We start from the raw sequence: 23,263 nt of genomic DNA on the forward strand, positions 1-23,263 counted from the left end.
GTTGAATTTGCTTGTCTTTTTGTAGGTTCTTAAACTGGAATCTTAGATAATTTATGTTAAGCTTTTCTTGCTGTCTAATATTAGCATTTAAAGATGTAAATGCCACCCACAGGTTTTTTATGTTGTATTTTCGTTAGGTTTGTAATATTTTCTCATTTCCCTTACGATTTATTTTTTGCCTTATGTGTTACTTAAAAGTGTGTTGCTTAATTTTCAATTATTTGGGAATTTCCTAGATATCTTACTGTTATTGATTTCTAATTGAATTCTGCTGTGGTCAGAAAACATACTCTTTCGGGGTCCAATCTTTATCAACAATTTATTGAGACTTGTTTGATGACCCATCATTTAGTCCATCTAAGTGAACATTTTATTTGCACTTGGAAGGAATGTGAATTTTCCACTTGGCCATAGTGTTCCAGAGGTGTCATTTAGGTCAAAGTGATTAATGTTATGGTTTAGATCTTCTGTAGCCTTATGGATTTTTTTTTTTTTTTTGTCTCCTAGTTCTATCAATTATTGAGAGAGATATGCTAAAATCTTCAGCCATGATTATGGATTTGTCTATTTTTTTATTGCGGTAATCCTGTTTGTATTTCTTATATTCTGAAGCTCTATTATTTAGCACATGGTCATTCATAAGTGTTTGGTCCTCCTGATGTATTTACACTCTTGTCATTATGAAATGTCTCTCTTCTCTGCTAATGCTCCTTGTCTTGAATTCTATTTCGTTTGATAGAAACACAGCTACTCCAAATTTTTTTGGGCTGACTGATTTTGTGATATATTTTTACCATCCTTTGACTCTCTTTTTTTTTCATTTATTATTTTTTTATTTTTTGAGAAGGAGTCTCACTTTGTTACCCAGGCTGCAATGCAGTGGCGCGATCTTGGTCACTGCAACGTCCTCCTCTTGGGTTCAAGCAATTCTCCTGCCTCAGCTTCCCGAGTAGCTGGGACTACAGGTGCATGTACACCCAGCTAATTTTTGAATTTTTAGTGGAGACGGGGTATCGCCATGTTGGCCAGGCTGGTCTCAAACTCCGTCAGTTTGAGGTCACTCAGGTGATCCACCTGCCTCAGCCTCCCAAAGTGCTGGGATTACAGGTGTGAGCCACTGTGACTGGCCCATCCTTTGACTTTCAAACTATTGGTGTCTTCGTACTTAAAGTGTGAAAGTGCACCTCTTCTAGACAGAGTTAAGTCATGCTTTTTCAGCAAGTCTGATAATTACTGCCTTTTAACTGGAATTTTCTTCATTTATGTACATTATTTACAGAGTTAGACTTAGGTGTACATTTTGCTATTTGCCTCCTATTTGTCCATTTTTTTCCCTCTCGTCCTCCTTTCTTGCCTTCTTTTAGATTTTTCAAGTATTTTATAGTATTCCATTTTTATTTTTCTGTTGACTTTTTTGCTATGTCTTTTACACTTGTTAGTAGTTGTTTTAAGGATTTCAATATACATCTCTAATTTGTCACAATCTGCTAAGGGTTTATACTATTCTACTTCACATAAAATTTAGAAACTGTATAATACTATATGTTTGTTTACCACTCCCTAAAACTTTGTGAGATTTTTGTCATGGTACATCTACTTATGTTATAAACCCCGTAATACAGTGTTATAATTTTCCATTAAACAATCCTATGGTTTTTTAAAAGAAATTCAGAAAACCAAAATATACATACTCTTATATTTACCCAAATATTTATCATTTCCTGTGTTACTTATTATTTTCATTGGATCCAAGTTGCCATCTACTGTCGCTCTTCCAACTTGAAAAATTCCCTTTAGCATTTCCTGTAGCACAAGTCTGCTGGTGACACATGTTCTCAGCTTTTATCCAAAAATAACTTTATTTTACTTTCCTTTTTGCACGAAAAATCTTGCTGCATACAGAATTCTCAGTTAGCAGTTGGGTTTCAGTACTTAAAGATGTCATACAATTGTCATCATGGGTTCGGTTCCCTGGGAGACAGACTCCAAGATGGAGTTCATCCAACAGATGTTGACTAAGGAATTTCCTTGGCAACAAAACCTGTGGGAAAAAGAAGTAAGAGTGGTCAGAAGAAAATGTTCATCTGTGACGCCCGCCCTATAACAGGCTCAGCTGACCACCTGGGCAGATATGGAGCAAGAACCACCCTTCAGATATGTCTTGCCTTGGACCAAGATGGTCGGGCCCCATCAACTGATCCTTGACTGTAGGCACCTCTAGAAGGTGTATGATGTAGAGACAGGCAATTCTTGACAGCTGAGGCAATTCCTAAAGAAGTAGACAACTGAAATGTATCTGCTAACAGCACTCTTCACAGCTGGGGCTACAAGTTTTTCACTGAAGGTTACCTGGGTGTGCATCTTAGTCTTCTGTCCCTATTGTTTCTGATAAGAAGTCTGCCATCATTTGTGTTATTGTTTATGTAGTGTATAGAGGTGGGATTTTGTTGTTTTTTTGTTTGTTTGTTTTCCCGGCTCCTTTCTTTTTTTCTTTATAATTCAGCAGTCTGCCATGCCTTAGTGTAGTTTTCCTTGCATTTTTCCTGCTGTGGTTAACTAACCTTTTGGATCTGTAAGTTTATGTTTTTACTAAATCTGAGAGGCTTTGGCCGTTATTTCTTCAGATATTTTTTCTTCCCTCTTTTCTCTCTCTTCTCTAATTCTGGCAGTCCAATTTCATGTGTTGACTGCTGGGTATTTCTTAGAGTTCCCCGAATAACTATTCATATATCTTCCATCTTTTCCTGCTCTTTTCTTGAATTTGAATAATTTCCATTCATTATTTTCAAATTCACTGACTCTTGTGCCACCTCCAGTCTGCCATTAAATATGTCCAGTAAATTTTTCATTTTATTTACTGTATTTTTCATCTAAAATTTTCATTTGTATCTTTCCATTGTTTCCATTTTGCTGCTAAGATTCTCCATCTGTTAATTTACTATGTATAGTTTCCTGTGACTCTTTGAACAGTCTTATAATAGCTGCCTTAAAATTCTTGTCTGCTAATTACCACCTAAGGTTTGGTTCTCATTGGGTTTTTTTTTTTTATTTTGCATATGTATCACATTTTCTTGTTTCTTATGTGTTTAGTCATTTCTTATCATATACTAGACATAATGAATGATCCATTGTAGAGATTCTAGATTCTGTTACATTGCTAAGAAGTGTGTTGATTTCTGTTCTAGTAGAGAATTAACTTTAATTTGCACATTCAGTTTTCAGACAAGAATTTGAGCAATGTATATGCAGATTTGGGGGCTTGTTGCTTCTATGCAGCCCTCCCGTCTAAAATTATCCCCAACTTCCTAGCTGCTTTTCAATCCTGAACACTGAACTCTGACACTACAGTCCAGTAAGGCTGCAACTTTCTTTATCCTGAACCACCTGTTGGATTAGTGAACATCTCAGGGCAAAAACTACAAACTCAAAAATCACACTGGTATAGTTCCAACCTTTTAATGGAAGACTTTTCTCCAATTTTTGCCTGCTTTCAGTCTCTGTCTGGTGTCTTCAGATAGGTGATTTTTAATATTTTCATCCAGACTTTATCATTGTTATCTATGGAAAAGTTAGTCCCACCAAGTTACATAACCATTACCAGAAGCCAGATTTCCTGGTATTGTATTTTGCTCCGTATTGGAATCATGTCCCCTGCCTCTACCCAATGTTTCTTTGTGTTAGAGCAGCAGTTTTGTTCAAATATTCATCTTCCCACATATCTTTGGGGGTAAGTCCTGATTAGGCTGTCAGTTGTTACAATTTATTCCCTTTGCATCACTCACTTTTAGGAAGGTTGACATGTTAATCAGGAAACCAGAAGCTACTCTATTTAGTGAGATATGAAGGGTTTTAATATAGGGAATTGGTGGTTCCTGCCCCCCCCACCATAGCCCCCCCACCAAGAAAAACCTAAGGGAGCATTGGTCACAGAAGCTATGATATGGTTTGGATTTGTATGCCCCCCAAATTTCATGTCAATTTGTAGGACGGGCCTGGTGAGGAGGTAACTGGATCATGGGGGCAGACATTTCCCGTGCTGTCCTTATGATAGTGAGTGAGTTCTTATGAGATCTCGTTGTTTAAAAGTGTGTAGCACCTCCCCCTTCACTCTCTTCCTCCTGTTCCAGCCATGTAAGATGTGCCTGGTTCCCCTTCCACCATGATTGTAAGTTTCCTAAGGCCTTCCCAGCCAAGCTTCCTATATAGCCTGTGGAATTGTGAGCCAATTAAACCTCTTTTTTAAAAAAATAAATAAATTACCCAATCTCAGGTAGTTCTTTATAGCAAGAAAGGACTAATACACTACCACTGACTTTCTCAACCTGAAGCACTCAAGCAAGTGGTTCTTAAAACTCACCTTGAAGTTTTTAGCAGTATCACACCCATTCATACTTGTGAATGCAACTGAGTCTAGAGAATGATTTCTTCGTCATTATGGCGCAAGGTGCCTTTCATTGTTATATTCCACCCTGGAGCCATATGATGAAGGGGATTCTGGCAAAGATAGTTCCAGGCTTCTCTTCTTCAAAGCAAAGGAGACCTTAGAAGGGGTAGTGTTGATATCGAATTGACAACAGATGATCCAACACAGGGCATGGGACCCACATTAGCCAAAGGAACGTGAGGGGAAGGAAGCTGAAGAGATTCTGGAAAAGACTTAGTTGCTGAACAATATAAAAAGACTCATAAGAACAGTCCCTCTTCTTCTTCCACTGGATTTGTTGTTGTTGTTATTCTCACATAACTCTTGGAACAAAAGAATCAATCTTGTGATGATGAAAGGAGCTAGCTGAGATGGAGGCAAACACAGGGTCTGAAGCCTATCCAACCTGGATTTCTTATTGTGTGACGATAAATATTATTTAAGTCATTTTCAGTTGTTTTTTCCGTTACATGTAACAGACATGGCTCGTCATTTTGATCAAGAAGGTAAATCCCAGAAAGAATAGTTTAAAGGGGTAAAGTGGTAGCCTTCAGGGAGCCAGAATAGGAGTGAGGATTAGGTGGTACAAGGTACATTGTTATTCTATGCCTTCTGCTATTTTTACATTTTAAAGATGATGTACCACATGGATTAAAAAATTAAAGAAGAGACAAGTCAATAACTTGCCTTCATATCATGCTTTTTTAAATTCACTCTGACCTACAGTGCAAAAGAAAATGGTAGCTCTAATTTCTAGTGATCATCAATTCTAGCTGCTTACTAAAGAGCTTCCTAAGTGAATCCCATTGTCATCCCTCTTAGTCTGCCACCAAAATAATCACTCTGCAGGACAACTATTATCACATCCTTATTGTGTTTAAAATCCCAAGTGGAACTCTAATTTTACTCCAAATCCCATAATATGGCATCCAAGAATCTTCCTGACTTGGCCCCTGGCACTCTCTTGAGTATGATTCCAGCCATTCCGAAAATCTTGCTTTTTTCTAGACACTGCATGCTCTCTCAGACCTCCACTCCTTTACACATGCTGTTTCTCTGGATTGGAACATCCTTCATAATCCCTTCTACCTCTTATTTGAAGTTTTCTTACTCCCCAGTCCTTCTACAGTCTCTTCTTCCAGATACGTTGCAGATACCTACAGGCTTCATCAGCACGAATTACATAACAGTTCAAAAATCACTTATGAGAAATTCTGAAATCCAGAAACTCTCTGGGTATCTTTTGCATGACAAAAATATAAGTTTATTCATCTCATGGCCACACATCATATCACACACATATTTAACTTTATGAGGAGAAGAGGAGGAAAGGAGATAAAGAGAAAATCCATAATGCCATCAAGGCACGAATAGATAACGTCAATTTATTTTTTAATGTTGCCATTGGTAATGGCTCTTTTAGCCCTTCCCAGGGAATACTAAAATATTTTTTGAGTTACTCATTTGCTGGCAAAATCTGAATTGAACTATTTATATGTATATTTACATTCTCAGTGGATCCTACTTTGTGTGAATATAAGTAAATTTTGTTGCAGATATATGAGTGGGTTCCATTACAGAGTGGCGCCTCAAGCCCCACAGATGGTTTTATGTAGCTCATTTTTGGACTGGGGCTACAGATGCACAAGCTTGTACATGTAGAGTTTGTGTATCTGTGGCCCCAGTCCAGTAATGGCCATAATGGCCACTGCAATACTTCTCATCCCACAAATTCTTCCAGAATGTTCACTTCTCATCAAGAGATGAGGTCTGTTTCTTCTTCCCCCTTGAAACTAGGATTTTATGCCTGCCTTGGTGAATAAAAAGCAGTGGAATAGACACTGCTTGACTTCCAACACTGGGTCCTCAAAGGTCATGTGACTTCTGCCTGCCTTTCTTTTTCTCTTGAACTTCCTGCCCTTGGAACCCAGTCACCATGTCCCAGGCCACATCGTGAGGTTGCGTGGAGGTGTTGTGACCCACAGTCTCTGCTAAGGTTTCAACCACCAGCAAACGCTAACCACCGGACATGCCAGCAAGTAAACCTTCAGGTGACCCCTGCCCTGGGCATGCAAGCAACCCACCTGTTGGCCAAATGGAGCAAAGAAAAGCTGGTGCCACCAAGACCTGCCCAAATGCAGATTCATGAGAGAAGTGAATATTTTTGTTGTTTTATTAAAACCCACTAAGTTTTAGGGTAATTGTTATGCAGTCATAGTAACTAGAATACCATCATATTCTTAATTGTTCACTTAAGATGTGAACAATTTTTGATTCCAAAACCTACCAAAGGTTTTCAGATAAGATGCATACACTATAATCATGCATTTGTATATCTATTTTTCAGTGGAATTGGAAGTTCTCTGAAGACAAGAACTAAGTCTTTTTATCTTAGTATTCTCAGAGCCAAAGTCTGAGAGTTAGTAGGTCCTCAAGGCATGTTTGTTGAACTAATAGAAAAATAAACCAAAGAAAAAAACACAGTTCCAAACAAGTGGCTATTTCAAAATAATTGTTTAGGAGTCTATACTTCATTCAATTCAATCCATTGCCCAAAAATAACCTAGAATGTCTTATTTTTACAATTATTTTCAGTTTATAAACCCTAAAAAAGTTTCATTCGCTTTTCTATTTTGTTTTTATCCTAAAACACTATCTATTATGATTATGTATTTTATCCATCAAACTATGTTCCAAATTATCCTTGGCTCTTTCCAAAAAATCAAATGCATCTTTAAGGATGAATGTTTTTCTATTACTTAGAATAATAAAAATAATTTGAAATAAATTCTCAAGGTGATTCCAAAACAGGAATTCAGGAAAACAGCAAAACAGGAACAGTTTTGCCGCCCAACATTGGTTTGGTTTGACTTTAATGAATCCTTGCTAGCCTGTTTTCCTCCTTCCTCACTTTAAGTCAAGGGTTTCAAGGGGGTTGCATGGAAGAGCGGCTCAGCATCATTCACATTCAGAGGAAATATCAATGTGATGGCAAAAAGAGTTGTTGAGATAAATATAAACACAGTCTCTCAAAAGAATGCCAAAGGGGGGATGAATCTTTCAACCCACAGCAGAAGTTCTTGAAAAGCTGATTTCACCTTTGCCTTCTCTCTGATGTGGCACAGAGCCCAGCAGCACATCCCCTTCTTTCTCTTCCTATTCTTTCATAATCCCTCTCTCTACCCCTCTCTCTCCCATTCCCACACACACCCCAATGTGTCCTTCTTTTTGTCCTACCCATCTCATCTTCTGAATCTGTTCTTGTCTCCTGGACTAGCTTGCTGCCTTTTCTCTATCAACTCAACTGGCCTTGACTTCATTTAATTCCCTCCCTCTTACATTAACCCAGTCCTGTACAATTCTGGGCCCAGAAACACAGCATGGGTGACAATAGAATTCTCCTTTTCAAGGCAAGGAGTGGGAGAACCTGTGATCCTTAGCCACATACACAGATACATAATACATATGTATATATTGTCATAACGACATCTTACGGAATTACATTTCCCTAAATAGTAGTAGTAGTATGGGTAACCTCATCCATACCTCTAGAGTCAGGATATCACAAAATATACCATGGTCTAGGCCTGGAGTGGTGGCTCATGCCTGTAATTCGAGCACTTTGGGAGGCTGAGGCAGGCAGATCACTTGAGCTCAGGAGTTCAAGATCAGCCTGACCAACATGATGAAACTCCGTCTCTATTAAAAATATAAAAATCTAAAAATTAGCTGGGCATGGTGGTGTGTACTTGTAATCCCAACTACTCAGGAGGCTGAGGCAGAAGAATCATTTGAACCGGGAGGCAGAGGTTGCAATGAGCCAAGACTGCACCACTGCACTCCAGCCTGGGCAACAGAGCAGGAAAAAAAAATACGCCATGGCCTGACTCCAAATGAACAGTTCAGGAACCACCTATTCACTGATATATATTGCTGCAGATCTGGAAAGATTGGTATCGCTTTAAATGGATGGGTATCTAGTCCAATTGAGAGCTATCTCATCACTGGGGCTACTTTATTCCTGGGGTCTCCCTCCTTCGGCCTGACATCTCAGCACCAATTTCACAGGCCTGGAAATTGCCAGGGACCTGGCAATGAGTGTCAAGTATTCTCTCTTCTATTCCCCAACCCTACCCCACTGTGAACTCTGAGCCCTGGGTGACGTTCTGGGAAATGAAGGGTGAGCAGCAAGCTACAGGAGTAGAAACTCCCATTTATGACAGGGTTGCCAAATAAAATACAAGACACCCAGTTTAATTTGAATGCATGATTTACTAGTATAAAGCATGAACCAAATATTGCATGGGACATACGTACGCTTTTTTTAAAAGTATTCATTGTGTGGAATTCAAATTTAACTGGGTGTTTCTGTTTGACCCCCCTCTAGATCTGGTAACCCTAATTTACAACATTCAGTGACAGCATATCAACCAGGAATACCTAATGTTTAAAATAAGAATTCTCAGGTATATAGTGCCTCTTAAGTTGCCCACAAAAATGTACCTAAAACATCAGAATATTTAAAAGTCAGCCTCTAAGTACAGCAGGTCAGACAGAGGCAGTCTGAAGCATGAAGATGCTTAAGTAGCTGAGAGTGTTTTATTGGTGTACTATAGCCAGAGACCAAGTCAGCTTGTCCTTAAAAAGTAGATGAGGTTGTAACCCTGCAAAAATTTACTTGTCAGCATTACTCGTGTAGATGAGTTCAAAGTCTCTTCTCATTTCCTGGAAAAGGCATTGGGAATTTCAAAGCAAAATAATTGCAGGAATGTTTTATTTTATTGTATTTTATCACTTATTTTTTGAGACGGAGTCTTGCTCTGTTGCCCAGACTGGAGTGCAAGGGCATGCTCTCTACTCACTGCAACCTCCGCCTCCCAGGTTCAAGTGATTCTCCTGCCTCCGCATCCCGGATAGCTGGGATTACAGACAGGTGCCACCTTGCCTGGCTAATTTTTGTACTTTTAGTAGAGACAGGGTTTCACCATGTTGCCAGGCTGGTCTTGAACTCCTGAATTTAGGTGATCCGCCTGGCTTGGCCTCCCAAAGTACTGGGATTAAAGGAGTGAGCCACCGAACTCAGCCCCATTTAGCTTTTAAATAATGATTTAGTCATATGACGTTACACTGCTGTAGTTTCAATATCTGCTAAGAATTGGGTGAGAGTCCTTTTTTTTTTCTAAGAATGATCAGGATTGAAGATAAGAAAGTGGGTTAGCCACATTAGACTGTATTTATCACTTTGAATGTTCACTTTTCTACTCAAATGGTATTAGATTTTTCAAGAAAAAAAATCGTGAGCTTTTGAGCACTTTTGTGATGCCTACTGCTATCACTCTTTAAATTTTCCTAGTCGATGTAGTTACATTTTATTGTAGTATCTATGGTCTTTACGTTTTCTCAATTTGGCAATATAGATTTCCTCCCAATTTTAAAACATTCGCTGGCCACGGTGGCTCACATCTATAATCCTAGCACTTTGGTAAGCCCAAGCGGGCAGATCATTTGAGGTCAGGAGTTCAAGAAGAGCCTGACCAGCGTAGTGAAACCCTGTCTCTACTAAAAGCACAAAAATAAGCTGGGTATGGTGGTGTGTGCCTGTAGTCCCAGCTACTCAGGAAATTAAGGCAGGAAAATCACTTGAACCTGGGAGGTGGGGGTTGCAGTGAGCTGAGATGGCACCACTGCACTGGTGACAGTGTGAGAATGAGAGGCTGTTTGGTCCCCGCAGTGAGTCCAGACTAAGGAGTGTGCTAGTTCAGTTCAACAGCAGTCACCATGGTGCTGGAAGCACACAGCTGTTCCCCATTGCCTGAATCATATGGGGCCAGGAATAAGGAGTTTAGGTCAATGATGAGATGGAGCCTGAGTGAACCTGGAGCATCTCAGAGATCAGAGCAGAGAAACAAGGAGAGGCATTTGGGGTGTGTTCAGAGAAGTGGGGCAGGGTGGGGCTTCAGGGCGAAGGTTCAGGCAGGAGCAGGTGAGGGACTAGTCTGCTGTTGTTTTCACTGAATAATTCCAAAAAGTATTTTGAACCTTCAACTCTGTTTGAAAAGAATGCTACGCTACTGAAATATGACTGCAGGGTTAAAGCAAGTCTGTTAAACGTCATAGAGGAAACTAAACCTAGACTCACCAGACCCGGCGACCTCTTCCTGCACGCTCCCTCTCTCCACCTGCAAACACTGACCTGTCTGAATTCCATTCCACGTTGCTTTTAGTGTTTTTGATGTGGCGTCTGATGTGAAACACAGCAGGTCCTTCTCATTTTAACAGCCTGCTAATCTGTGTGCTGACTGAATGCGGAAGCAGTCTCTTAGATACCCTCATTTCCTGCAGGGGCTGGAGCCTAGAACAAAGTGCTGTGGACATAAGTCGGCATTGAGAGTGAATTAATAAATGCAACCTCCAAATTGCTAACATTTAAAAATACTAATTAGTGGCTGGGCACAGTGGTTCACGCCTGTAATCCCAGCACTTTGGGAGGCTGAGGCGGGTGGATCACTTGAGGCCAGGAGTTCGAGACCAGCCTGGCCAACATGGTGAAACCCCGTCTCTACTAAAAATACAAAAATTAGCCAGGCGTGGTGGTGTATACCTGTAGCCCCAGCTACTCCAGAGCCTGAGGCAGGAGGATCACCTGAGCCTAGGAGGCAGAGATTGCAATGAGCCAAGATCGCGCCACTGCACTCCAGCCTGGGTGACATAGCAAGACCCTGTCTCAAAAAAAAAAAAAAGAAAGAAAGAAAAACACCAATTAGCATAATATGATTACTCTCAAAAATGAAACAGAACGGAATCATAGAGATCCTCTTGCCTTGACAGTTCTCACGTAGACTCTAGACCAAGATTGAAGCGCAAAGTCAGGGAAATGTATATTAGACTTGGGTCTCCTGAGTTAACAGTTTAGCAACCTCCACCAGCGTTAAATTAGCCATAAGAAAGTAATGAAAGTCTGCCACCATGCTCTACACATCAGGAAAAAGAACAAAATGAAATGGTATTGACAAAATATGTCTCTCTTTTCTCTAGAACTGTTCATTTGATTTTTATCCCAAACTTTCCTTGACATGATTAAACAAAAATTGAAAACTGAAGATATGAGACACATAAAAGATTATTTGATTACCTACTCTGGTTTTGAGGCCACATGGACAATTATACATTCCCTACAGAAATATTTTCTAGGCTGGGCGCAGTGGCTCACGCCTGTAATCCCAGCACTTTGGGAGGCCAAGGAGGGTGGATCACGAGGTCAGGAGTTTGAGACCAGCCTGGCCAATGTGGTGAAACCCCGTCTCTACTAAAAATACAAAAATTAGCCGGGCATGGTGGTGGGCGCCTCTAGTTCCAGCTACTCGGAAGGCTGAGGCAGGAGAATCACTTGAACCCGGGAGGTTGCAGGGAGCCAAGATTGTGCCACTGCACTTCAGCCTGGGCGACAGAGCAAGACTCTGCCATATATTTATACACACACATATATTTTTTTTCTAGAGCTTTGTCTATTCCATCTCCAGGACTCTAAATGTCTTGAAGTCTTTTTCTGAGGAGCTTATTCCAGTTAGGCACATCTGAAATACCTGACAGTTTTTCTAAAACTTCTATTTCAATTTGTCTCATTTAAATTTTGCCCCATTACTCCTAGTTAGACCCTCTTCCTGTCACCGTCTTGTAGATAATTTTCATATTCCTTTTTGGGTATAATTTAACTGTGCTTCACACATTAGCTTGAGTAGACAGTATATATGGTGTAAATTACAGAAAACAGCGATGTGTGAAGACATTCTGTGGTGAATAAATTAAGGCATTAATTTCAGACATATCAAACTAACACTTTTTAAATTTGTGTTTCCTATAATTTTCAGACCTATTTCCAAAGTCTTTGGAATAGGGAAATTAAATGAAAGAAATTAGTCTAAAACTTCTACTTTTACTTCACGGGTTGGAGATTGGTTATTCCTGATATAAATATATTCATATTTAAAAGAAAAGCAATGTTAAAAGGAGAAAGTAACATGGAGGCCCTGCTCAGATTGAAGGAGATGTCGGCACACAGGTGAAAAAGATTGGTTGTAGCAGAGCCTCAGATATAATCGCCTTAGTTGGGCAGCTGGGAGAGAAAAAAGACTGTCCACTAGGAGAGGACTTTGTCATCCACCAAGTATTCCATAATGAATCTGAATACACTGAAGGACTGAACATATTTATAAAATGAAGGAAAGATGATGATGATGATGATTGAGACATTGTCTCACGCTGTCACCAGGCTGGAGTACAGTGGCATGATCTTGGCTCACTGCAACCTCCGCCTCCCGGTTTCAAGCGATTCTCCTGCCTCAGCCTCCCAAATAGCTGGGATTACAGGCACGCGCCACCACGCCCAGCTATTTTTTGTATTTTTAGTAGAGACAGAGTTTCACCATGTTGGCCAGATTGTCTTGATTTCTTGACCTCGTGATCTGCCCACCTCGGCCTCCCAAGGTGCTGGGATTACATGCGTGAGCCACCGCACCCGGTCATAAAAGGAAAGATTTTTAAAAAGGAGAACCTCCCTCGAATTTAACCAAAATCTCTCTGTGCAAAGGAAAAACTTCCCAGCAGAGGATCTCCTGGGATTCTGGAATTTCTGACTTCCACACTGATAGAGAATTATAGAGACGGAGCTGCCACTGAAACACACACACACACCACCACCACTACCACTACACATTCTTTTTCCGTAGCAATGTCACAAGAAAGGGGTCCACATCCAGACACCAGGAGAGGGTCAGTCCGTTGAGTAAAGTGAAAGTTTTCTAGGAAAGTAAAGGAATAAAAGAATGGCTACTCCATAGACAGAGCAGCCCCAGGGGCTGCTGGTTGCCTATTTTCATGGTTATTTCTCAATTATATGCTAAACAAGGGGTGGATTATTCAAGCCTTCCCTTTTTAGACCACATAGGGTAACTTCCTGACATTGCCCATGGCATCTGTAAACTGTCGTGGCGCTGGAGGGAGTGTAGCAGTGAGGAGGACCAGAGGTCGCTTTCGGGGCATCTTGGACCGGCTTTTTACTGCAACCTGTTTTATCAGGGAGGTCTTTATGGCCTGTATCTTCTACCGACCTTCTATCTCATCCTGTGACTTAGGAATCACAGGGAATGCAGCCCAGCGTCTCAGCCTCATTTTACCAAGCTCCCATTCAAGATGGAGTCGCTCTGGTCCACATGCCTTTACAGTGAAGGTTGGGAAAGAATCAAGTCTATCTCTGTTCTCAGTTTTTTCTTTATAGTATTTATCACTGATCCCACATTTTTACTTCATTTATTGTCTATCTCCTCTGGCTTCCCAAGTAGAATTTAAACTCCACGAGGACAGATATTGTGTTTTGTGTTGTTCACTTCTGAACCCTCCCTCCCAGGCCTAGAAGACTGCCTGGCTCATCCTAGGTAATCAATAGATATTGGTTGAAGGAATGAATTCATTACTTGGCGCTGATTCTCTATTTACAGAATCAAACAAAGATATGCATATTTCTCTGCTAAAAAGAGCTAGATAAGAAAACAAAAACATCAGAAGAAGTTCTTAAAATTCCTAATGTTAGGCTTTGAGATCATATTAATCCTTAATAAACAAAGCAGGAAGCAGCTCAAATCTGACAATCATTTTTTTTTTTTTTGAGACAGAGTCTTCCTCTGTCACCCAGGCTGCAGTGCAGTGGCACGATCTCGGCTCATTGCAACCTCTTTTGCCTCCAAAATTCAAGTGATTCTCCTGACTTAGCCTCCTGAGTAGCTGCGATTACAGACATGCACCACCACGCCAGGCCAATTTTTGTATTTTTGGCAGAGACAGGGGTTTCACCATGTTGGCCAGGCTGGTCTCGAACGCCTAACCTCAAGTGATCCACCTGCTTTGGCCTCCCAAAGTGCTGGGATTACAGGCGAGAGCCACTGTGCCCACCCAGATCTGACAATCTTCTTAAAGGCACTAGAGATGAAGCTCCGTGAGGGCACAGGCTGTGTCTTGCTTGTCTTTTTATGTTAGCTCATCACGTGGGCCTGGTATCATGAATGAATAAGAGCCGACTGGAAGAGCTGACATAGATCACATTAGCCCCTGGGCTAAGCACTTCCGGGCATCAATTCATTCACTCTTCACAATATGTGAGAGGTACAATTAGTATCCCGGTTTCCAAGTGAAGAAAATAAGGCATAAGAGAATACAGAACTGCCAGTCAGTCTTCAATGGCTTGCCTCTCCACTCCAGAGTCACCCTGCTTTGTGACCCTAGAACTGGCAGCACGTTAGGTCTTGCCAACAGAGGGCACCAGAGGGACGCCACAGGGCCACAGCCTGGGGAAGCCCCTTCCTGTGCAGGATCTGGTCCTCCATTGTTCCTGTTCATTGTAGGAACTCAGGGGCCAGCTTGGTGGAGCTCCAGCTGCATACTCAGGCCACAGTGATCTTGCAGGTAGCTGCTTCTGCAGACCAGCTCTGGCCCTCGCCTTCTGGAAAGTCGTTTACCTCCAGCAGGTTGCATGTTCTTAAAAAATGAACTGAATGCCCACCTGGGGGTGGGGTCGGGTGGGGTGAGGGGCCCTCCTCCTCCCTCCTTCCTTTAGCATCCCCTCTCCCTCAGTAAAAGGTAGTGGCTGCCTCTGTGCACCTGCTACTTCTGTACCCCTTAGATGCCTCTTTTAGTAATTAACTATCTTCTAAGAGTTAACAATTCTTTACATTAAATTTTCCCTGGATATAGTATGGGCAGGGTAATGTAGTGTATCAGATACAGAATTGGCCAGGATTGTACCACCACAAAGTGATAAACCTGAGTTTCAAACCCAAGAAGTCTCCAGAGTATATGCCACAAACTCTTATGCTACACTGTCACAAACATTTGGGATAAAACTGGAGTTAACACTGCCTGAATACTTCTAACGCTGCAGGAGATATTTCCTTACCTAAGAGTTTCATTCATTGCAATAATGAGAATTGCAGTATCACGGTAAGGTGATTTCATCTCAGGTATGGCATGGACTAATACCAAATGACCCTAAATTTTAATTTTTCAAATCACTTTCACATGCAGGATTTCACCTGCAAACAACTTTGCAGAGTTGATAAGGCACGTTATTCTTTCTATAGATAAAAAAAACTGAAACTTACAAATAATAGAAATTTGCATGGTGAGTTGTAAGCAAGTCTCCCTAAACCCATCCAGAATTTTGTCTATATCACTGTCTTGTCTTGGGGTTTAGTTGCTCCAGAGTCAATTTGACTGGGAGGAAGAAAAAGAAATCCTGAAAAGATCTCTACATCGTAATCCTTGGAACTGTGAATGTTGCCTTATTTGGAAAAAAAAACAAAGCGGGGGCAGGGGGTGCAGTTGTGATTAATTAAGGATCTCGTGAAAGGAGATTATCCTGGATTATCTGGGTATGCCCTAAATGTCATCGTAAGTGTCCTTATAAGAGATAAGGAGGAGACTTGCACACACAGAAGATGGTGATGTGAAGGCAGAGAAAGCAAGGCAGAAATTGGAGTGATGCGCCCATAATCCAAGGAATGCCAGCAGCCTGCAGAAGCTGGGAGAGGAAAGAACAAGAGGCAGCAAGGCACAACGTTCCTCTGGAGCCTCTGGATGGACCTGGGCTGAAGGACGCCTTGATTGCAGCCCAGGGCTACTGAGTTCAGACGTCTGGCCTCTAGGATGGTGAAATAGCAAATTTTTTATTGTTTGAAGCCACTAAGGTTGTGGTCATTTGTTACAGCAGCCTCAGGAAACTGATACACTGACAAATTCAAGCTTAAGAGAAAAGTTTATACAAATAGAAGAAAATTTCTTAACATGATATAAAAACATTTATAAACTCGGCTTCATTAAAATACAAACATTAAGATGAAAGTGCAAGCTACGGATTGTGAGAAGACATTTGTAATACAAATATCCTACAAAAGACATAACTAGAATATAAAAAGAACTTCAAATGGCAAAGCTGCAACTACTTTTGCACCAGCCTAATCATTTTTAAAAGACCAACACTCAAAAATTTTTTAATGGGCAAAAGATGGAACATGCTCATTATAAAAGAGGATGTCCAAATGACCAATATGCATAAGAAAATGCGCTTAATGTCACTGGACAATTAGGGAATGCAAATTAAAATCCCAGTGAGATGAGATACCACTACACCCTTTCACTATGGCTAAAATTAACAGGACTGATAATACAAAGTGTTGGTGAAGATATGCAATAACTAGGAGTCTCATATGCTGTAGGTGGGGTGTAAACAGAATTACTTAGAAAAATGGCTGGGAGTGGTGGCTCATGCCTGTAATATCAGAATTTTGAGAGGCTGAGGCAGGCGGATCACTTGAGGCCAGGAGTTCGAGACCAGCCTGACTAACATAATGAAACCCTGCCTCTATTAAAAAATACAAAACATTAGCTGGGAATGGTGGCATGCACCTGTAATCCCAGCTACTAGGGAGGCTGAGGCAGGAGAGTAGCTTGAACCCAGGAGGCGAAGGCTGCAGTGAGTTGAGATCACACCACTGCACTCCAGCCTGGATGACAGAGCAAGACTCAGTCCCAAAAAATAAAAATAAAAAAAGAGAAATACTTAGAAAAACTATCTTAATTACTATTAAGATCTAAACTTAGATCTACTAGATCTAAACAAATGTATATACTATAATACAGCAATCCTACTAATGGATATACATGAGATAAAGTATGCTTATGTGTACCAAAAGCCATAAACAAAAAAATGTACAAAAATATCTATCAACAGTAGATAAAAAATTGTGGTACATTCTTATAATGAAACAATGTACATCAATAAAAAGTGATGAACTACTTCTATAGTCACCATCATGAATGAAGCTCACAGGCATAACATTAAGCAAAAGAAGTTAATCCCAGAACTTTGGGAGGCTGAGGCGGGCGGATCACCTGAGGTCAGAGATCAAGACCATCTTGGCCAATATGGTGAAACCCTGTCTCTACCAAAAATACAAAAATTAGCCTGGTGTGGTGGCACGTGCCTGTAATCCCAGCTACTCAGGAGACTGAGGCAGGAGAATCGCTTGAACTAGGGAGTTGGAGGTTGCAGTGAGCCGAGATCATGCCACTGCACTCCAGCCTCAGGACAAAGTGAGACTGTCTCAAAAAAAAAAAAAAAAAAACAAGGAGTCAGGCACAAAATAGTATACACTGTATGATTACATTTATATGAAGTTCAAGAGCAGACAAACCCAAGCTATCGTGATAGAGGTTAGAAGTGTGGTTTCCTTGGGGGGCTATCTACTGAAAGGGGCCTCAGGGGAGCTGAAGCATGCGGAAAAGATCTAAATCGATTGGGCATGGTGGCTCACACCTGTAATCCCAGCACTTTGGGAGGCCGAGGCGGGTAGATCACTTGAGGTCAGGAATTCGAGACCAGCCTGACCAACAAGGTGAAACTCTGTCTCTATTAAAAATACAAAAAATAGCCAGGTGTGGTGGCAGGCACCTGTAATCTCAGCTACTCAGGAGGCTGAGACAGGACAAGTGCTTGAATCCGGGAGGCGGAGGGTGCAGTGAGCCAACATTGTGCCACTGCACTCCAGCCTGGGCGATGCAGCAAGACTCCATTTCAAAAAAAAAAAAATTCTGAATCTTCATCAGGGTGGAGGATACATGGATGTGCATATAAGCAAAACAAATTAACTGAGGTATCCACGTAAGGTTTGTGTTCTTTGTTATATATCAGTTAGATCTTAAAAAGAACAGAAAAAAGTATTTTAAAGAAACAAGTAAGAAAAATTAAAGTTAATGCGTCATATTTAAGAGCCAGGAAACAGCAGACCATTCTGGTTTCACTAAAAAATGATCTCAATAATGGATTTTTCTCAATTGCAAAATTGGAATATTAATATATACCAATCTCATAGCACTATTAAGAGTATTAGATAATGTATACATATGCTCAAGCTATAAAATAAGCCCCATATAAATAAAAAAAATTCATGGAAAATTCCAACCCTTATCTTCACTTGTGTAATCTCATAAATACTGCCTCCTTTCTCTTAAATTACAATCACCAAAACCAATGAAGTAAACGAGTGTAGAACAGCATTAGGCCAGCCACGCTTAGAAAACAGGTGCTGAAAGGAGGGCTGTCTATTCTTCCCATGATGGGTGATTGTCCTAACACTGCAAAGTAGATATTTATACTATTAAATCTTCCTGAAGGATTCCCAGAATCTATTTAATGACAGCATATTCAATTCCAGAAAATCCCATCAAAGATTATAAAAAGTCTGAAGCCCAATAATCCCATTCTGCTCATCTTCTTTTTGAGGGTTATTAATAAAACAGTTAAACGATAATCAAGTTGTAGACAGACTACATCTATGTACATAGCATGGTTCAAATCAGACATTCCTTCTAAATCTGAGCTGCCCAATGTGGTCACCACTAACTACATGTGGCTATGGAGATTTGAAATCTGGCTAGTTTGAACTGATTTGTAATCTAAGGGTAAGAAGCATACCAGTTTCAAAACTTCATACAACAAAAAGCATATAAACTATCTCAATAATATTCTCATATTGATTACATGTTAAAATGAGAATATTTTAATGTATTCAGTTAAACAAGATAAATTATTAAAATGAATTTCATTTGTTAATTTTTACTTTTTTTCAGTGTGGCTAATAGGACATTTTAAATTACCTATATAACTTGCATTGTATTTTTATTCGACAGCAGAGCTCTAAATAAAGATGAAGCTTTTCACAATACTATTCCTCTCAGGACAGTTTTCAGGAAGAGTTTTTTAAGTATTATGGTTAAGGTTACTTAATGCTTTCTGGCCAAATTATCTGGCTTTGTCAAGGATTGAAACCAACATGTAATCTTTATAATCAAGTGGGTTTAAGCATGGTCATATAATAAAATGTTTGGTTTGCATGATGTCATTGAATATTTGACCAATTATCTCTGATCTTCAGTAACACATAAACCTGTAGTTCTGGAATTTTAGAATGCTTTGAGGAATGAGGCAAAGAAACGACCTTAGTAGATCCCCTAGAAGCCTTTTCAGGACCCCCTCCCCAATATAGACACTATATTTGAATGAAAACAAGACGGCTGAAGACTGATTTGTGTCCCCTACAAATTCATACGTTGAAGCCCTAACCCCTAACGTGACTGTATCTGGAAGACTGAGCCTTTAATAGAAGGTAATTCAGGTTAAAAGAGGCCATAAAGGTGGAGCGCTGATTTGGTAAGATTGGTGGCCTTATAAAAAGAGGGAGAGAAAGATCGTAGTCTCCCTATCCCATGTAAGGGGTAGCCATATGCAAGCTAAGAAAAGTGCCCTTGCCAGACACTGACCCTGCTAGCCACAGATCTCCAACTTCCAGCCTTTAGAATGGTAAGAAAATAAATTTCTATTGTACGTCACTCAGTATGTGGTATTTGTTAAGGTAGCCTGAGCAGGCTAATACAGTAGTCCCCTTTATCCATGATTTCAGTTACCTGACGTTACCTCTAATATTAAATGGAAAATTCCAGAAATAAACAATTCATATGTTTTAAATTGTAGCCCATTTTGAGTGGCATGATGAAATCTTTAGCCAACCTCTCCTTCTGGCCGGGACGGGAATCATTCTTTAGCCCAGCGCGTCCACATTGTCTGCACTATCTGCTCATTTGTCACTTGGTGGTTGGTTTAGTTATCAGAAAACATAAAACAAAAAAACATCGTATACATGGGGTTCGATACTAACATAGTATATATGGGGTTCGGTACTAACCCACTGAAGGTCTTGGAGCATATTCCCCAAAGATAAAGAGTGGCTACTATATGAATACCTGCCACTTAAAGCAATCTCACTTTGTTTTATTTTGTATGTTTATTTTTTGGTAGAGACCGGGTCTCACAATGTTATCCAGGTTGGTCTTGAATTCCTGACCTTAAGCAATCCTCTGTATCCCAATGTGTTGGGATTACAGGTGTGAGCCCCCACACCTGGCCCCAAGCAATCTCATTTTAGTTAAATATTATAATTAAACTTGATACTAAATGTGATATATACATTTTTGTTAGATAAGAGCATAGTGATTTACACAAAGTGGAGAGTAAACAGACATTTATTTTCTCTTCAAGCTAAAAGGACAGGCCTAGCCTGTGTCCTCTGCAGGCCAACTCACTCATAGACGATCTTTGGAAAGCCAGGTTAAAAAGGGTTAAGGAGAAATGATTACTATTTAAAAATATTATTACTCAAATATTTTATTCTTAACTATAACAAAAATATTCTCTTCATTAAATAGAATTTGCATTCCCACTTGAACTGGAAATGCTAAGTTGTTAATACCTTCTCCAGGGATTTACTTCTTGGGATGACACCTTCACTGATTTCATCATAATTGAAGCATAATAAAATCTCATTATATGCTCCAAGGCATGAATGATCCTGGAAGTTCCTCAATCAGTGTAGAACTTAGCCTCACGGCTTTGAGAATAACATTATAAAAGGCATTACATGAAGAAAGAATGGATCTCAGCCTGGGGAACAAAATAGTATGCTTTGTTTCTTTAAAAACATCCCAAACAGGTTGGCATGGTGGCTCACTCGTGTAATTCCAGCACTCTGGGAGGCTGAGGTGGGCGGATCACTTGAGGTCAGGAGTTTGAGACCAGCGTGGCCAACATGGCGAAACCCCATCTCTGTTAAAAATACAAAAAGTTAGCTGGGCATGGTGGTATGTGCCTGTAATTCCAGCTACTCGGGAGGCTGCGGCAGGAGAATTGCTGGAACCTGGGAGGGGAGGTTGCAGTGAGCTGAGATCGCACCACTGCACTCCAGCCTGGGTGACAGAATGAGACTCTGTCTCAAAAAAAAAAAAAAGTCCAAAACATCTTTAGGTTTTGATGTCTGGTTTTAAAGAAAGGGATGGTGGGGAAGAAAGAAACCCAAATAGGGCAGTTGCCTTACTGTTACCACTAACTTTCTGAGAGCAGCAAGGCATGTCTAAGAACTACAAGAAATCTATACCAAATTTTATATGTCCCATACATATTTTCTGGGAAAAAGGGCTCTTGAGCTTTGAACATAATCTCAAAGGAAACAGTGACCAAAAAGGTTATGAACGTTTGTTGGAGGATTTGCTTTATTGAACGGAACGAACAGCTCTCTCTCTCCCCTCCATGCCAGGTATAACCAACCTGCCTGGTGTGCCACTTTTGGTACCACCCAAGGCCTCGGGATGGGTGCCCATCCCTGCCTCCACTGCCTGGTTTGCTGGTTACCCTGCTCTTTGGTTCTGTTTTCTCCATGTGTGTTTCTGCAAGCTGCCTCAATGTCCCCCTTCCTCGGCAGTCGTCCTGCTCTGTGTCCCTGAAATAAGAGCGGCCCCTCAGCGTCCGCCTCATTTGGGTGGGACCCACGGTGACACTCATCACATTTCTCAACCTCCCCTTTTTCCTCTCTTCTCTTTCGGGGCCCCCGGCCTTTGTCCCATGCTGGAGAGTTGGCCCCCCGCCCAGACTCTTTACCCTCTTCCTGGTTGGGTTTGGCAGATACTTTCACGCATGTCCCATCACGTTCCTGTCCTGCCATTTCCAGGTGGTGTCAAATTCTTTTCCGGGCCCACTTGAAAGATGTGAGGAAGAAATAGTCTGGGGTGCGCTCACTGCTCCCCGAGAGGCATATTACACAAAACGAATAAGAGCTTTGTATTTGGGTCCATGATTTCGACTTATGACCTGGAGAGGCAGAGGGCCCTGCACCAGCCTTGACCATGGCCTCCTGAGAGTCCCCAGGGCCACCAAGCCCCCTCCGCCCTTCCACCCTCTCCAAGCCCCCCATTCCAAGTGCTCTCCTTGAACGTGACTCGGCTCTTGCCACAGTCCGCCCAGCCTGGGTTAGGATATTGGCGCTCTCTCCACTACACTCTTCTTCACAATATTCTCAAACCTCCTCTCCTTGCAGAGAGAGCGCAGATGGGTAAGTTTTTTCCCCCTAAAACTTGCCTAAAATCAGCGCGTCGAGCCCCGGGGCGCCCGGGATGCGAGGGCGGGGAGGTGGCTGCCGGGCGGTCCGCGCCCCCACGGCGAGGTGCTCAGAGGAGCTCGGCCCAGCGGCGGCGGAGGGAGGCCGGCCAGCGGGGTCTGCGAGCGGAGGCCCGGGCGGCGGCGTCCCCGGGGGCAGGCAGGCCGGTCGGGCCCGCGCCAGGGCGCTGCGCCGCGGCCTCCGCGCCTCCTTGGGGCGCCGCGCGGCCAGGCCGGCGGCGGCGGCCCCCGGGGATGGCGGCCGGGCTCCGCCAGCAGGTGGCCCCGGGGTCCCGGCGGCGCCGCCCCCTCCGCCGGCGCCCCTCCTCCCGCGGGGGCGGTCAGCGCCCCGGCCGGCTCCGCACCCGCCGCCGCCCTCCCCGCAGCCCGCCCGCCCGCCGCGTCCCCGGGGCCGCCGCCGCCACCGCGTCCGCAGGCTGAGCCCAGGCGGGCCGGCCGCCCCGAACCGCCCCCCCCCCGCCGCCGCCGCCGCCGCCGCCGCGCCCCCGCCCGGCCCGCTCCCAACGGAAAGTTGGGCTGCGGCGGGCGGCGTCTGGAAACCTCGGGCCGGCATGAGCGGGGGCCGCGGGGGCGCCTAGGGCACTGGAGGCGGCGCCGCGCGGGGGCAACTTCACCCGGGAGCCCGCGCCGCCGGGCCCCGCGCCAGCAGCCCCGAGCGGGCTCGCGGTGGTTCCTCCCGTCCCGCGGCCTCCCCCCGCCGACTCCAGGCGCGGACCTTGGTCCTGGCGGCTCCGCGGCGGTGACACGAGCCCGCGCCGCCGCTGCCGCCGCCGCCTCCTCAGCCGCCGCCG

General features: G+C 42.5%; 1 long non-coding RNA gene across 1 annotated transcript; it reads right to left on the reverse strand.

The window, feature by feature from the left end:
- Positions 1-300: 300 nt before the first annotated feature.
- On the reverse strand, positions 301-10,814 carry LOC105719785 (uncharacterized). Its single transcript, XR_001108046.3, has 2 exons — positions 10,563-10,814; positions 301-2,041 (listed from the first exon to the last, which is right to left on the reverse strand). It is a non-coding gene; the product is annotated as an uncharacterized LOC105719785 (long non-coding RNA).
- Between the last annotated feature and the right edge of the window lie 12,449 nt (positions 10,815-23,263).

The sequence above is a fragment of the Aotus nancymaae genome, unplaced genomic scaffold (genome assembly GCF_030222135.1).
Source record: "Aotus nancymaae isolate 86718 unplaced genomic scaffold, 86718_ANA_hifiasm-v0.15.2.pri h1tg000077l, whole genome shotgun sequence".
NCBI classification, from domain to species: domain Eukaryota; kingdom Metazoa; phylum Chordata; class Mammalia; order Primates; family Aotidae; genus Aotus; species Aotus nancymaae.